A 13,800-nucleotide genomic window follows, 5' to 3' on the forward strand; every position below is an offset into this window, starting at 1 on the left:
TTGAGAGGTAATATACGCTCCCTCTCAACCACCAAGTCTCCATTAGTTGCCTCGCTGCTCAAGGCTTTGCATGCATCTTGAACCTCAAGAGCATACAGGTTCTTGATCCGTGAACCAATCTGCTTCACCGGTCTAGTGATGATATGTCTAAGGAAAACCTTTCCCTTACTGAAGACTACATCATAGCCTTTGTCTTCATAGACTGAACACAACTCCACTAACTGCTCATCCAACTCCACATAACTCAACCACATGAGTTCTAACTGATGTCCTGCATGCAATAGCTCAACTAAGCCACAAAGAAAACGTATTTCCTTCTTACAGCTGCATGTGCCACATCTGTAGCTCAAACTGAAGTGCTCCAAGAGGATAAGATAAAGTTTATAGTCTAAATATTATTATGAGACAATAATATTTGACTTTTCTATTTTTGACTAGCAGTCTAAAAATAGACTCTGATCACTCCTGCTGTGATCACTCCTGCTGTGATCGCTCCTGCTGTGATCGCTCCCGCTGTGATCCAAAAATAGACTTTGCGCCATAAATTGCCTGCGGGCCCACTTAGTGAAGGCGACTCCTTTCCACTAAGCTCCATCATCTTGTTGCATTCTCAACAAACATTTCTTGTTGCACACTTTTCAACACTCCCTCTCAACAAGAAGGGCTTCCTCTCAAACCCGATCCTGTAACTCTCGAATGTTCTACATGCAACACATTTACCCGATCCACTTTTCTCCAACAACACTTGGAACAAAAACACTCCCAACTGACCACTCCGTTGGGCTAGGAACATACTCTGATGCTGAAGCTCTACCTGCTGCTGACAAGTGCTCCCTCTCTGACATCTGTGCTACTGCAACATCTCCATGCATCTTGCACCATTGCACACCTCTCTGTGCCACCTAGCACTGTGCAAAACACTTATGCCTCTCACATTGCTGCAGCCTGCATGCTATGCACTGTCCTGGGATTCCCTACACTGTCGCTCTCTCTGCCGCTCCATCCGCATTTGTCTCTACCCAATCAGTCAGTTCCTGCTACTCCACATCGTGGCTCCCATAGCAAGGTCTCATCCAAGAGGTTGGGTACCTCAAGGATCTTGCCCCTCCTCCTTGGGACGATCAATCCACATCACCCCACCTCCTACCTGGAGGTATGGCTGCATGCGATCCCTCAGCCCACCTGGCTCGAAGTTTCCCCCTACTGGAGGTCTCTGCATGAGTAGATGTCTTTACTCGATCTCCTCTCAGCTTCCCTTGTTGTGGCTGCTCCACAACCTCCTGAAGCTGCTGCACCAATCGTGGCTCCTCCACAATCGTCTGATACTTCTTCTGGCTCTGCATGTTGAGAGGTAATATACGCTCCCTCTCAACCACCTAGTCTCCATTAGTTGCCTCGCTGCTCAAGGTTTTGCATGCATCTTGAACCTCAGGAGCATACAGGTTCTTGACCCGTCAACCAATCTGCTTCACCTGTCTAGTGATGATGTGTCTAAGGAAAACCTTTCCCTTACTGAAGACTACATCATAGCCTCTGTCTTCCAGTATCACGATCGACAACAAGTTTCTCTTCAGTCCTGGTACATACTTGACATCGGTCAAGGTAAGGCGAGCTCCATGCTCCCTCTAAAAAATAACCGTGCCTACACCTGAGACACTATACTTCTCATCATTACCCATCACTATGAGTATCTGGAGATCTTTCTCCTCCAAAGTACTGAACAAAATTTTGTCACCGGTCATGTGGAAAGAAGCTTCACTGTCAAGAAACCAACCACTTCCCACCATGGATGAAACCATGCATGCGATGAGTGTGAAGTCCAACTCAAACTGTGAAGCAAGTGAGGCTGCCTCACCTTCAGATCCTTCCCCGGATCCCTTCTTGGACTTCTTCTTTGGGTAATTAGTAGCATAATGGCCCAACTCATGACAAAGAAAGCATCTCACCTTCCACTTGTTAACCTTCTTCCCATCATTGGAAGAACTGGATTCGGAAAGAGAAACCTTCCCCTTCCCCTTCTTCGCCTTACTCGCTAAGGCACAGTTCTCCTCATCATGCATAGATGAAGAACTGCCTCTGGTGCGCCGTCTAATCTCCTCTTGCACAAGATCTGACCAAAGTCTCTCCCATCCTGGCAATTTCTCCCTTCCATTCACCGAGTCCTAGTAGCTATGCCAACTCTTAGGAAGGCCAAGGAGTGCTAGACTCACCATATCCTCATCCTCAACAGCTACCCCCACTCTTCCTATCTCATCTCAGCATTGGGTGAACTTCGTGAGATACTGGGGCATACTGTCCCCATTCTCACACTTGATGTTTCCGAGTTTATCCTTGAGCACCATTCCCCCAGCTCAAAACTCAACCGCTTTTGATCTAAAATTCGTGAGAACAAAGTATTTCTCGTACAGAGATTGACTGTATGGGCTTTTACCGGATATCTCACCTTCCAAAAGAAGGATGAATCCAGAAGCTACCTGGCTCGATTACAGACTCTGCCTGAAGAAATAAAATGTAATCACTTTCTGAATAATAGATCTGATGATTAATCCTCTCTTTGATATCCTGTAGAACTCTTTCTACAAATCAACCAGCTCCGATACCATGTAGAAATTTTGAATAATAAACACTTATTCACAAAGATTATCCCGATTATACACTATTGCAGAATACATGCATAATACATAACCTCCTCTACGTTGATCATCAATTTGCAGAAGCAGAAACAATAACATGCGCACATAGAAGCATCAATCACACATATCAACACAGTATTTTCTCGGGGAAAGCATCTCGCTGAAAACCCCAACTATCTGTATATTATATTGATTGAGAACATGTAACAAACATAGTACAATACTTCTCACAAGTATCCAGCACTATCTCCACCTGTTACACACAATACAACTCAGATCTCATCTCCAAATCTTCCCCGCTGCTTTGCTTGCCTCCACTGCACAATCCTGCAAGAGAATGAATGAGAATGGCTGATCCAAACTCCTATTTACCTTGTGAAAATCAACCACACTGTAAATCACGTGAGCACAAGCTATATTTCACTTGGTATTGGCCCACACTACGCAGAGATCATTGGAATAACTCAATCCCATGCATGTGCACAATCTCATGCACAACTGATAGCAATCTCAACCTCTAACGCCTGTCTCCACTGAACTGTACATGCACTGAGTTAACTGATGTATTCTTCTGTTGCTTTATGAGTTAATAATTAGTGAATTAATTAATAACTAATTCACACAACTCATCACTTAGTCTATTGATAAGTTAGACTAAATACAACTAGTTCAACTAAGTCAAACTGAACACAACTCCATTAACTGCTCATCCAACTCCATAGAACTCAACCACATGAGTTCTAACTGATCTCCTGCATGCAATAGCTCAACTGACCCACAAAGAAAACGTATTTCCTTTTGACAGCTGCATGTGCCACATTTGTAGCTCAAACTGAAGTGATCCAAGAGGATAAGATAAAGTTTATAGTCTAAATATTATTATGAGGGAATAATATTTGACTTTTCTATTTTTGACTAGCAATCTAAAAATAGACTCTAATCACTCCTGCTGTGATCACTCCTGCTGTGATCGCTCCTGTTGTGATCGCTCCTGCTGTGATCACTCCTTCTGTGATCCAAAAATAGACTTTGCACCATAAATTGCCTGCGGGCCCACTTAGTGAAGGCGACCCCTTTCCACTAAGCTCCATCATCTTGTTGCATTCTCAACAAGCATTTCTTTGCACACTTTTCAACACTCCCTCTCAACAAGAAAGGCTTCCTCTCAAACTCGATCCTGTAACTCTCGAATGTTCTACATGCAACACATCTGCCCGGTCCACTTTGCTCCAACAACACTTGGAACAAAAACACTCCCAACTGACCACTCTGTTGGGCTAGGAACATACTCTGATGCTGAAGCTCTACCTGCTGCTGACAAGTGCTCCCTCTCTGACATCTGCGCTACTTCAACATCTCCATGCATCTCGCACCATTTCACACCTCTATGTGCCACCTAGCACTGTGCAAAACACTTGTGCCTCTCGCATTGCTGCAGCCTGCATGCTATGCGTTGTCCTGGGATTCCCTACACTGTCGCTCTCTCTGACGCTCCATCCGCATTTGTCTCTACCCAATCAGTTAGTTCCTGCTACTCCACATCGGGGCTCCCATAGCAAGGTCTCATCCAAGAGGTTGGGTACCTCAAGGATCTTGTCCCTCCTCCTTGGGACGATCAATCCACATCACCCCACCTCCTACCTGGAGGTATGGCTGCATGTGATCCCTCAGCCCACCTGGCTCGAAGTTTCCCCCTACTGGAGGTCTCTGCATGAGTAGATGTCTCTACTCGATCTCCTCTCAGCTTCCCTTGTTGTGGATGCTCCACAACCTCCTGAAGCTGCTGCACCAATCGTGGCTCCTCCACAATCGTCTGGGACTTCTTCTGGCTCTGCATGTTGAGAGGTAATATATGCTCCCTCTCAACCACCAAGTATCCATTAGTTGCCTCGCTGCTCAAGGCTTTGCATGCATCTTGAACCTCAAGAGCATATAGGTTCTTGACCCGTGAACCAATCTGCTTCACCTGTCTAGTGATGATGTGTCTAAGGAAAACCTTTCCCTTACTGAATACTACATCATAGCCTCTGTCTTCCAGTATCACGATCGACACCAAGTTTCTCTTCAGTCCTGGTACATACTTGACATCGTTCAAGGTAAGGCGAGCTCCATGCTCCCTCTGAAAAATAACTGTGCCTACACCTGAGACACTATACTTCTCATCATTACACATCGCTATGAGTATCTGGAGATCTTTCTCCTCCAAAGTACTGAACAAACTTTTGTCACCGGTCATGTGGAAAGAAGCTTCACTGTCAAGAAACCAACCACTTCCCACCATGGATGAAACCATGCATGCGATGAGTGTGAAGTCAAACTCATACCGTGAAGCAAGTGAGGCTGCCTCACCTTCATATTCCTTCCCCGGATCCCTTCTTGGACTTCTTCTTTGGGTAATTAGTAGCATAATGGCCCAACTCATGACAAAGAAAGCATCTCACCTTCCACTTGTCAACCTTCTTCCCATCATTGGAAGAACTGGATTCGGAAAGAGAAACCTTCCCCTTCCCCTTATTCGCCTTACTCGCTAAGGCACAATTCTCCTCATCATGCATAGATGAAGAACTACCTTTGGTGTGCCGTCTAATCTCCTCTTGTACAAGATCCAACCAAAGTCTCTCCCATCCTGACAATTTCTCCCTTCCATTCACGGAGTCCTGTTAGCTATGCCAACTCTTAGGAAGGCCAAGGACTGCTAGACTCACCATATCCTCATCCTCAACAGCTACCCCCGCACTTCCCAGCTCATCCCAGCATTGGGTGAACTTTGTGAGATACTGGGGCATACCGTCTCCATTCTCACACTTGATGTTTCCGAGTTTATCCTTGAGCGCCATTCCACCAGCTCAAAAGTCAACCGCTTTTGATCTAAAATTCGTGAGAACAAAGTATTTATCATACAAAGATTGACTGTATGGGATTTTACCGGATATCTCACCTTCCAAAAGAAGGATGAATCTAGAAGCTACCTGGCCCGATTACAGACTCTGCCTGAATAAATAAAATGTAATCACTTTCTGAATAATAGATCTAATGATCAATCCTCGCTTTGATATCCTGTAGAACTTTTTCTACAAATCAACCAGCTCGAATACCATGTAGAATTTTGAATAATAAACACTTATTCATAGATATTATCCCGATTATACACTATTATGGAATACATGCATAATACATAACCTCCTCTACGTTGATCATCAATTTGCAGAAGCAGAAACAATAACATGCGCACATAGAAGCATCAATCACACATATCAACACAGTATTTTCCTGGGGAAAGCATCTCGCTAAAAACCCCAACTATATTTATATTATATTGATTGAGAACATGTAACAAACATAGTACAATACTCCTCACAAGTATCCAACACTATCTCCACCTGTTACACACAATACAGCTCATATCTGATCTCCAAATCTTCCCCGCTGCTTTGCCTGCCTCCACTGCACAATCCTACAAGAGAATGAATGAGAATGGATGATCCAAACTCCTATTTACCTTGTGAAAATCACCCACACTGTAAATCACGTGAGCACAAGCTATATTTCACTTGGTATTGGCCCACACTACGTTGAGATCATTGGCATAACTCAATCCCATGCATGTGCACAATCTCATGCACAACTGATAGAAATCTCAACCTATAACACCTGTCTCCACTGAACTGTGCATGCACTGAGTTAACTGATGTATTCTTCAGTTGCATTATGAGTTAATAATTAGTGAATTAATTAATAACTAATTCACACAACTCATCACTTAGTCTATTGATAAGTTAGACTAAATACAACTAGTTCAACTAAGTCAAACTGAACACAACTCCATTAACTGCTCATCCAACTCCATAGAACTCAACCACATGAGTTCTAACTGATCTCCTACATGCAATAGCTCAACTGACCCACAAAGAAAATGTATTTCCTTCTGACATCTGCATGTGCCACATTTGTAGCTCAAACTGAAGTGATCCAAGAGGATAAGATAAAGTTTATAGTCTAAATATTACTATGAGGCAATAATATTTGACTTTTCTATTTTTGACTAGCAATCTAAAAATAGACTCTGATCACTCCTGCTGTGATCACTCCTGCTGCTGTGATCGCTCCTGCTGTGATCACTCCTGCTGTGATCACTCCTGCTATGATCCAAAAATAGACTTTGCGCCATAAATTGCCTGCGGGCCCACTTAGTGAAGGTGACTCCTTTCCACTAAGCTCCATCATCTTGTTGCATTCTCAACAAGCATTTCTTGTTGCACACTTTTCAACAAATAGAAATTTAGATGAACAAGTTTGCTACCAAGTTTGAGAAATAATTTTCATTGGTCTCTTCCCTTTCTACCAGCATGGTTCCTAGGAATGCATGATATGTGGACGGTGGGGCATCTTGTCATATGGCATCACCTCAATAGTTGTTTTCTAGTCTAAGAGATTATGGATTAGGATTATAGGTTGATCTTGGTGATGATGGTAGGAATTTAGTAGTATGATTTGGTACTATTACTTGTAGCTTGAGTTAGGTAACCTTTTAGACTTTAATGTTGTGTTATTTGTTCTAGGTCTAAACAAATTTTCCTTTAGTTTCAATTATGGAAGACAATGGCTTTGTAGTAGAGTTCAAGAAAATAAAAGTCTTTATTAGGACAAAGGAATATAACCCAGAAGTAGCACAAGTGATTGGGGTTAGAGAAAGTATTTTTTACAAGTTACTAGGTGAACCTATTCAAGCCTTGGTTCATAGTAGAAATAACTTGTGTGAGTTATGACACAAGAGGATTGAGCATTACATTATAAACATTTTCCTATTTGGATGGAGATAGTCATAGGACATGGATTTCAACATTGAGAAACAAGGAGTATGTCACAAGGTGCGTGTTTGGAAAGCATGCCAAGACTAATTTCCCAAGAAGCAATTATAGGTCTAACATGATTCTAAACCTGATTCATTTGGTTGTTTTTGGATCGTTGTCAATGGCATCAATTTGGAGCATATGTACTATGTTTACTTTATTGATTATTTATCTTGCAAAACATGGATTTATTTCTTGAAGATGAAGGATTTGGTATTTAGCAAGTTTCAATATTTAAATCTCTTGTTAAGAACTAGACATGAAATAATACCAAGGTTTTGAGATCATATAATGGGGGTGATTATACTACCAATGATTTTATGGACTTTTGTAAGCATGTAGGAACCAAGAAGAAGTTAACCGTTTCATATGACCCACAATAGAATGAGTTTGTAGAGTGAAATAATCAATCCATAACAGAGATTGTTGTGACCATGGTCCATGACCAAAACTTGCCCATGTTTCATTGGACAAAGGCATGCAACACAACAATATACATCATAAACATGTGTCCACAAAGGATCTTGGAGGACAAGACGCCAACTAAGGCATTCACTAGTGTGAAGCTATAGGTGAGACATTTTCACATCTTTGGCTGTTTAGTTTATATTCATGTATATGTAGAGAAAAGGACCAACTTGAGCACTTAATTAAGAAGGGTTTATTAATAGGGTACATTGAGACTTCAAAATATTAAGACGTTATATATTCTGGCATGAGGAAAACAATAGTAAGTAGGGATGTAAAGGTTTAGGAGGAATTTGCATCTAGGAATTCATGTGAGCATGAAGCTCCAAAGGATGAGTCAAGGTCAACGAAGGCACAAGAATTTTCTAGTTTATGAATTCAACCTTCAAGGTAGGAGGATGAATTGTCCCCTTCTAGTTTTGTCAAGAGCCTAAGATGGTTCACACATGCAGTGAAGGATGCTCATGATCATGTTGAGGTTCCTAAGAGAAAATTTAGGGGATTTTTCCTCAAAATAGGTTTCTCAACTATATGGAATTACTGAGCAATGCCGTTTCTTTTGATCCCTTTAGTTTTCAAGAGGAAGCAAACCAAAAAGTATGGTGGGATGACATAATGGAAGAGTACGCCTCCATCACGAAGAATTAAGTTTTGGATATAGTGCCAAGACGTTGGAGGATGAAGTTTGGGATATAATGCCAAGACCAATGGGGAAATTAGTTGTGATTTTTAGGTGGATCTATAAGTCCAAGCATGTTGTAGATAAAAACATTAAGAAATTCAAGGAAAGGTTTGTGATGAGTGCTCAAATTAACATTTTTATAACAGTTGTCCAATACCTTTTTGGATACCTTTTCCCCTTTTCCATCTTATCCTAATAGGACCCTTTTCATACAAAATGATGCATTTTTTGTCAAGGTATAATTATTCTCTTAATATGCCATTTCAATACTTATGCATTTTCAGGAGATTATTACCTTTATGTGCTAACATTGGTATACAAGAACAAGGTTGCACAAGTACCTTCCAAGCACATGTGTTGCAACTCTCTCAATATTTTTGTAACTCTCAAATGTGAGCTACTACAACTCTTTGCTCAAGTGTAGCTTCTGCAACTCTAAGCTATTTCCACTTGTGCAACAAATCTAGGTTGTTGTCACTACTATTGCAACTCTCCATTGACGCAACTCTCACCTCTCCTTTACTATGACTCTTTCTTGTGACTCTCTGTTGGGCATCATAATTGTCATAATTTCGTTAACTTACTTCTTAGTTTTCATATTATTTTCTAAGTCTTTTTTGCATTTAGGCTATGATAACTTATGTAGTATGGATTCTAGTAGTGTTTTATATGCATTTATTATTTTATTATTTTTATGAACGGACTTAACCATTAAAGTATTATTTACTTATGAATGGATCCTTATTTTGGACAAGAATTTGTAGGACTTTATAGGGTAAGTTCCTTAGATAGAACACCAAAGGACATCGCTCACAAACAGATCACATATTAGTACACCAATATTATTGACGTGGTTAAAACCGTCAAAGAGGGAAACAATCCACGGCCTGAGCTAACGCGACCACTTTAGGCAATTTATTAATGTAAAAGCAATAAAATTTACATAATCTTCTCTCATGAACGGTCACCTAACAAATGGCCCTATGTGCTCTTTAAATAGAGATCATGGACCAATTAGGTGTTAAGCCATGGATCAAGTGTTGGTAATACCGAGGAGAGAATGAACGTCAGATCACTTCATGTCTAGAACATATCGTGATCGTCAGATTGTAAGTTAAAAAAAGTACATACTAAAGAAACACACTTTACCTAACTATACACTAGACCAAGTTATACTTAATTATTTCCTATGTGTCGGAATATCCCAACATCCCCCCTTAATAACAAATTGGGATAGGATTGAAGGATGTACAAAGATGAAACAATAGGAAAAGTAAGGAGGCATTAGATTCTATCCCCCCTTAGTGACAACTTCCTGAACTCCAACCTTAAATTGAAATTTAGTAAACTTTGCCTCTGTGAGAGCCTTTATAAAGATGTCTACAACTTGATCATCAGTTGAACAATATTGCACTTCAAGAACATGGTCATGAATGAGCTTTCTAGTGAAGTGCATGTGTAGTTCAATGTGTTTGTTGCGCTGATGTTGGATTGGATATTTGCATAGTTAAATGGAACTTTGATTATCACACCAAAGTGTAGTCGGATGCTGCTGTTGAAAACCAAACTGTGACAGGATCTGATGAAGTCACATGGCTTCCTTACTAGCTTCAATGATGCCATGATACTCTTCTTCTGTTGAAGAAAGAGAAATGTAACTTTGTTTCTTTCAAGCCCATGTAATAGGTCTAGAACCAGAGTGAAGACATAACCTACAACAGACTTCCGATCATCAGGGTCACCAGCCCAATTAGAACTAGTGAAACCAACCAATAGAGGAGATGATGTTGCACTGTAATGAATCCAAAACTGAACTATGCCTCAAACATAACAAAGTATTTTTTTAGCTTCTTTCTAATGAATTTCATGTGGGTTTTGCATAAACCGAGCAACATGGTCAATAACAAAGGAAAGTTCAGGATGGGTCTGGGTTAGATACAAAAGTTTTCCAACAAACTGACGGTATAAGGTACCATCAACTTTAGGGGAAGTACAAGTAACTGAAAGTTTGGCTCCAGACTAAAAGGGAGAAGGGGCTCATTTACAATCTTCCATTTGAAAGTGGCCTAGAAGATCACAAGCATACTTGGATTGGGAAAGGGAAATACCTTCTTTGGATTGCAAGTGTTCTAAATATGTCATTTCCAACTGCTTCTTAAGGATGGACTTCACATGGTTTATAAGGTTGGGATCACTACCAGTAAGGATAATATCATCAACTTAAAGAACAAGAATGATAAGAGAGTTACCCATTTTCTTGGTGTAGACAATATTGTCAGAATGACACCAAAAAAGCCAGTATCTAAAAGAAAGCTATCCCTTTTGGCATACAAAGCCTGAGGGGCTTGCTTGAGACCATAAATGGATTTCATAAGCCAATATACAAGGCTAGAGTCTATTTGTATAAATTCAGGAGGTTGTTCTATGTATATTTCTTCATGCAAGTCCCATGCAAGAAGGCAGATTTAACATCCATCTGATGAACTTCCCATTTGAAAGAGGCAGCAAGGGAAAGAATAAGGAAGATAGAGTTCATTTTGGCAATAGGGGAGAATGTTTCAGTATAGTCAATGCCTTAAACTTGTGAAAAACCTTTAGAAACAAGACGAGATTTATGTTTATCAACTTTTCCATTTGGTCCAAACTTGGTTCTGTAGACCCATTTTCATCTAACAAGTTTTCATCCCTTTGGAAGAGGAACAAGGTCCCATGTATCATTTTCCAATAATGAACGATATTCTTCATTCATAGCTGTGTCCCAATCTAGATGATCTGAAGATTCTGCAAAGGTGTCAGGATCATAATTCACTGAAGCTTGATCCAGTAAAGAAGAGGCTCTATCGAATTGAGAACGTTTACGATGCTGATTAGTAGGATCACCTCCAAGAGTACCTGCTGCATCCCTAATAGCGCAAACCGATTTTGGAAGCCGAGGAGCTGAAGGAGGATCCAGAGAAGGTGGGGGTCGATTTTCATCCTCGCTGTCATCATCTAAAGAAGGAATATTTTCAGAAGTAGAAGGGATAGAGAGAGGTGGCACATCCGCCGAACTAGGCTCATATGCCGAAATATTTTCAACAAAATTTACATCTCTTCTAATGATAACATTTTTGGATTTAGGTTGAAGAAGTCTATATCCTTTGACATCTTCAGAATATCCAACAAAAATACATTTTTCACTCTTAGGTTCTAAGGCTTTATGTTTCTCATCTGGAATATGGGCCCATGCTTCACTTCCAAAAACACGAAAGTAACTTACATCTGGTTTCATTGAGCTCCATACTTCTTCTGGAGTAATATAATTTAAAACCTTAGTAGGAGTGTGGTTTACTATGTAATTTGCATAGTTAATTGCTTCTGCCCAAAAATTAAGACTAAGTCCTTTAGATTGAAGCATACAATTAGCAATTTTCTTTAAGGTGCGATTTTTCCTTTCAGCTACACCATTTTGCTGTGGAGTATATGGAACAATATGTTGCAATTGAATTCCATGCTCAGTGAAAAAGTTGATGAATTTGTTGTTAACATATTCTCCACAATTATCATATCTTAGCTTAAGAATTTGATGTCCAGATTGTTTCTCAACAAAGGCCTTAAAGGCCAAGAACATGTTAAAGACTTCACTCTTGAGTTTTAATAAGTATACCCAAGTGCGTTTGGAGAAATCATCAATGAAAGTTAAGAAATACTTGTAGCTATAGAATGAAACAACTTGAAGTGGACCACATAAATCACTATGCACAAGTTGTAAAGGGGTTGAGGTGTGCCAAGAGGCATGTTTTTCAAAACTATCTCGATGATGTTTTCCGAGTACACATCTGGAACAAACACCATCTCTACAAGATACCATAGTAAGACTTGTCACCATATTTTATTTACATAGATTTTGAAGGGAGCAATAGTTTAAGTGACCAAATCGCTCATGCCAAAGTTTGCTCACTTCATCATATGAGCAACAAATACCAAGGGAAGAGTTGATGACTCAAAGTTGTTAAACTTATACAACCTTGTAGTATCATCAGCAATGCCAGTAGCTAAAATATGTCTAGGATCTCTTAGGTCCTTAATTACAACATCATGAGGTGAAAATTCAACGATTTTACCTGCACTTGAATGAGTTATCTGATATACAGATCGAAAGTTGCAGGATAAGGTAGGAACACATAATACATCATTAAATTGACCATTGTTTGGATGAATAGTTCCAATCCCTACAACATTAAGAGATCTATCATCACCAACATATATATTTTTGGTGTTACAATCATTTAAAGAAGAAAACATGGCTTTGTTTTCAGCCATGTGGTAAGAAACTCCATAATCAATGAGCCACTCATGAGAATGAGAAGAATAAGATACATTTAGTGCATAACCATACCGAGATGCTTGACAACCACATGCAGAAAGTGTTATTCTTGAAGATGAAGTTAGAGTTGAAGAGTGTTCCAAGTGGATGTTATGCTTCTTCATGGCTGCTTCCAAGGCTTCCATCTTCTTAAAGCATTTGGATTCTAAGTGGCCATCATGATTACAAAAGTTGCAATGTATATCAGTCTTCTTCCCTTTGTTTTTAATTGCCTTATCATTTTGTTGAGTTGGTTTTTCATTGTGAGACTGAAATTTCTTAGGACCCTTGTTTGGTTTAGGACCATTCTTTTTAGGATGTTGCTTCTTAGGATTCTTTGAACTTGGTTGCTACTGGGCTACTAAGGCTTTCTTAGAAGAGTTTCTTGTATTGAGAAGACCAAGATGTAAGAGTTTTTCTTTCTCTCTTATTAAAGAATCACAAAAGGCATCAAAAGATGGGGACTTGTAGACTTTTCCTTGAGAAATAAAGGATTCTCTAGTAGAATGGAAGGTGGAAACAAACACATAATAGGTTGATCCTAACTTAGCAAGAATGGAATAGATAATGTTACCATCTTCTTTCTTAACCTTAACACATTCCAAGAGAAGTATAAGGGTATTGAACTTGGACAACAAATCTTCAATGGAAGAAAAATTATTGGGGTCCAACGTAAGTAACTCATTTTCGAGTTGATGGGCTCTAATTTCATTTTTAATTCCAAAAACATTACTGGGCTTTTTCATTGCTTCATTAGGGGTATCAATTTCTGTGACATGGAATCTAAGGTATGGATAAATATACATCCCTATCAACCCACGT

The sequence above is a fragment of the Pinus tabuliformis genome, chromosome 4_1 (assembly GCF_031772625.1).
Source record: "Pinus tabuliformis cultivar Carrire ecotype Pingquan chromosome 4_1, CPIR1, whole genome shotgun sequence".
NCBI lineage: Eukaryota > Viridiplantae > Streptophyta > Pinopsida > Pinales > Pinaceae > Pinus > Pinus tabuliformis.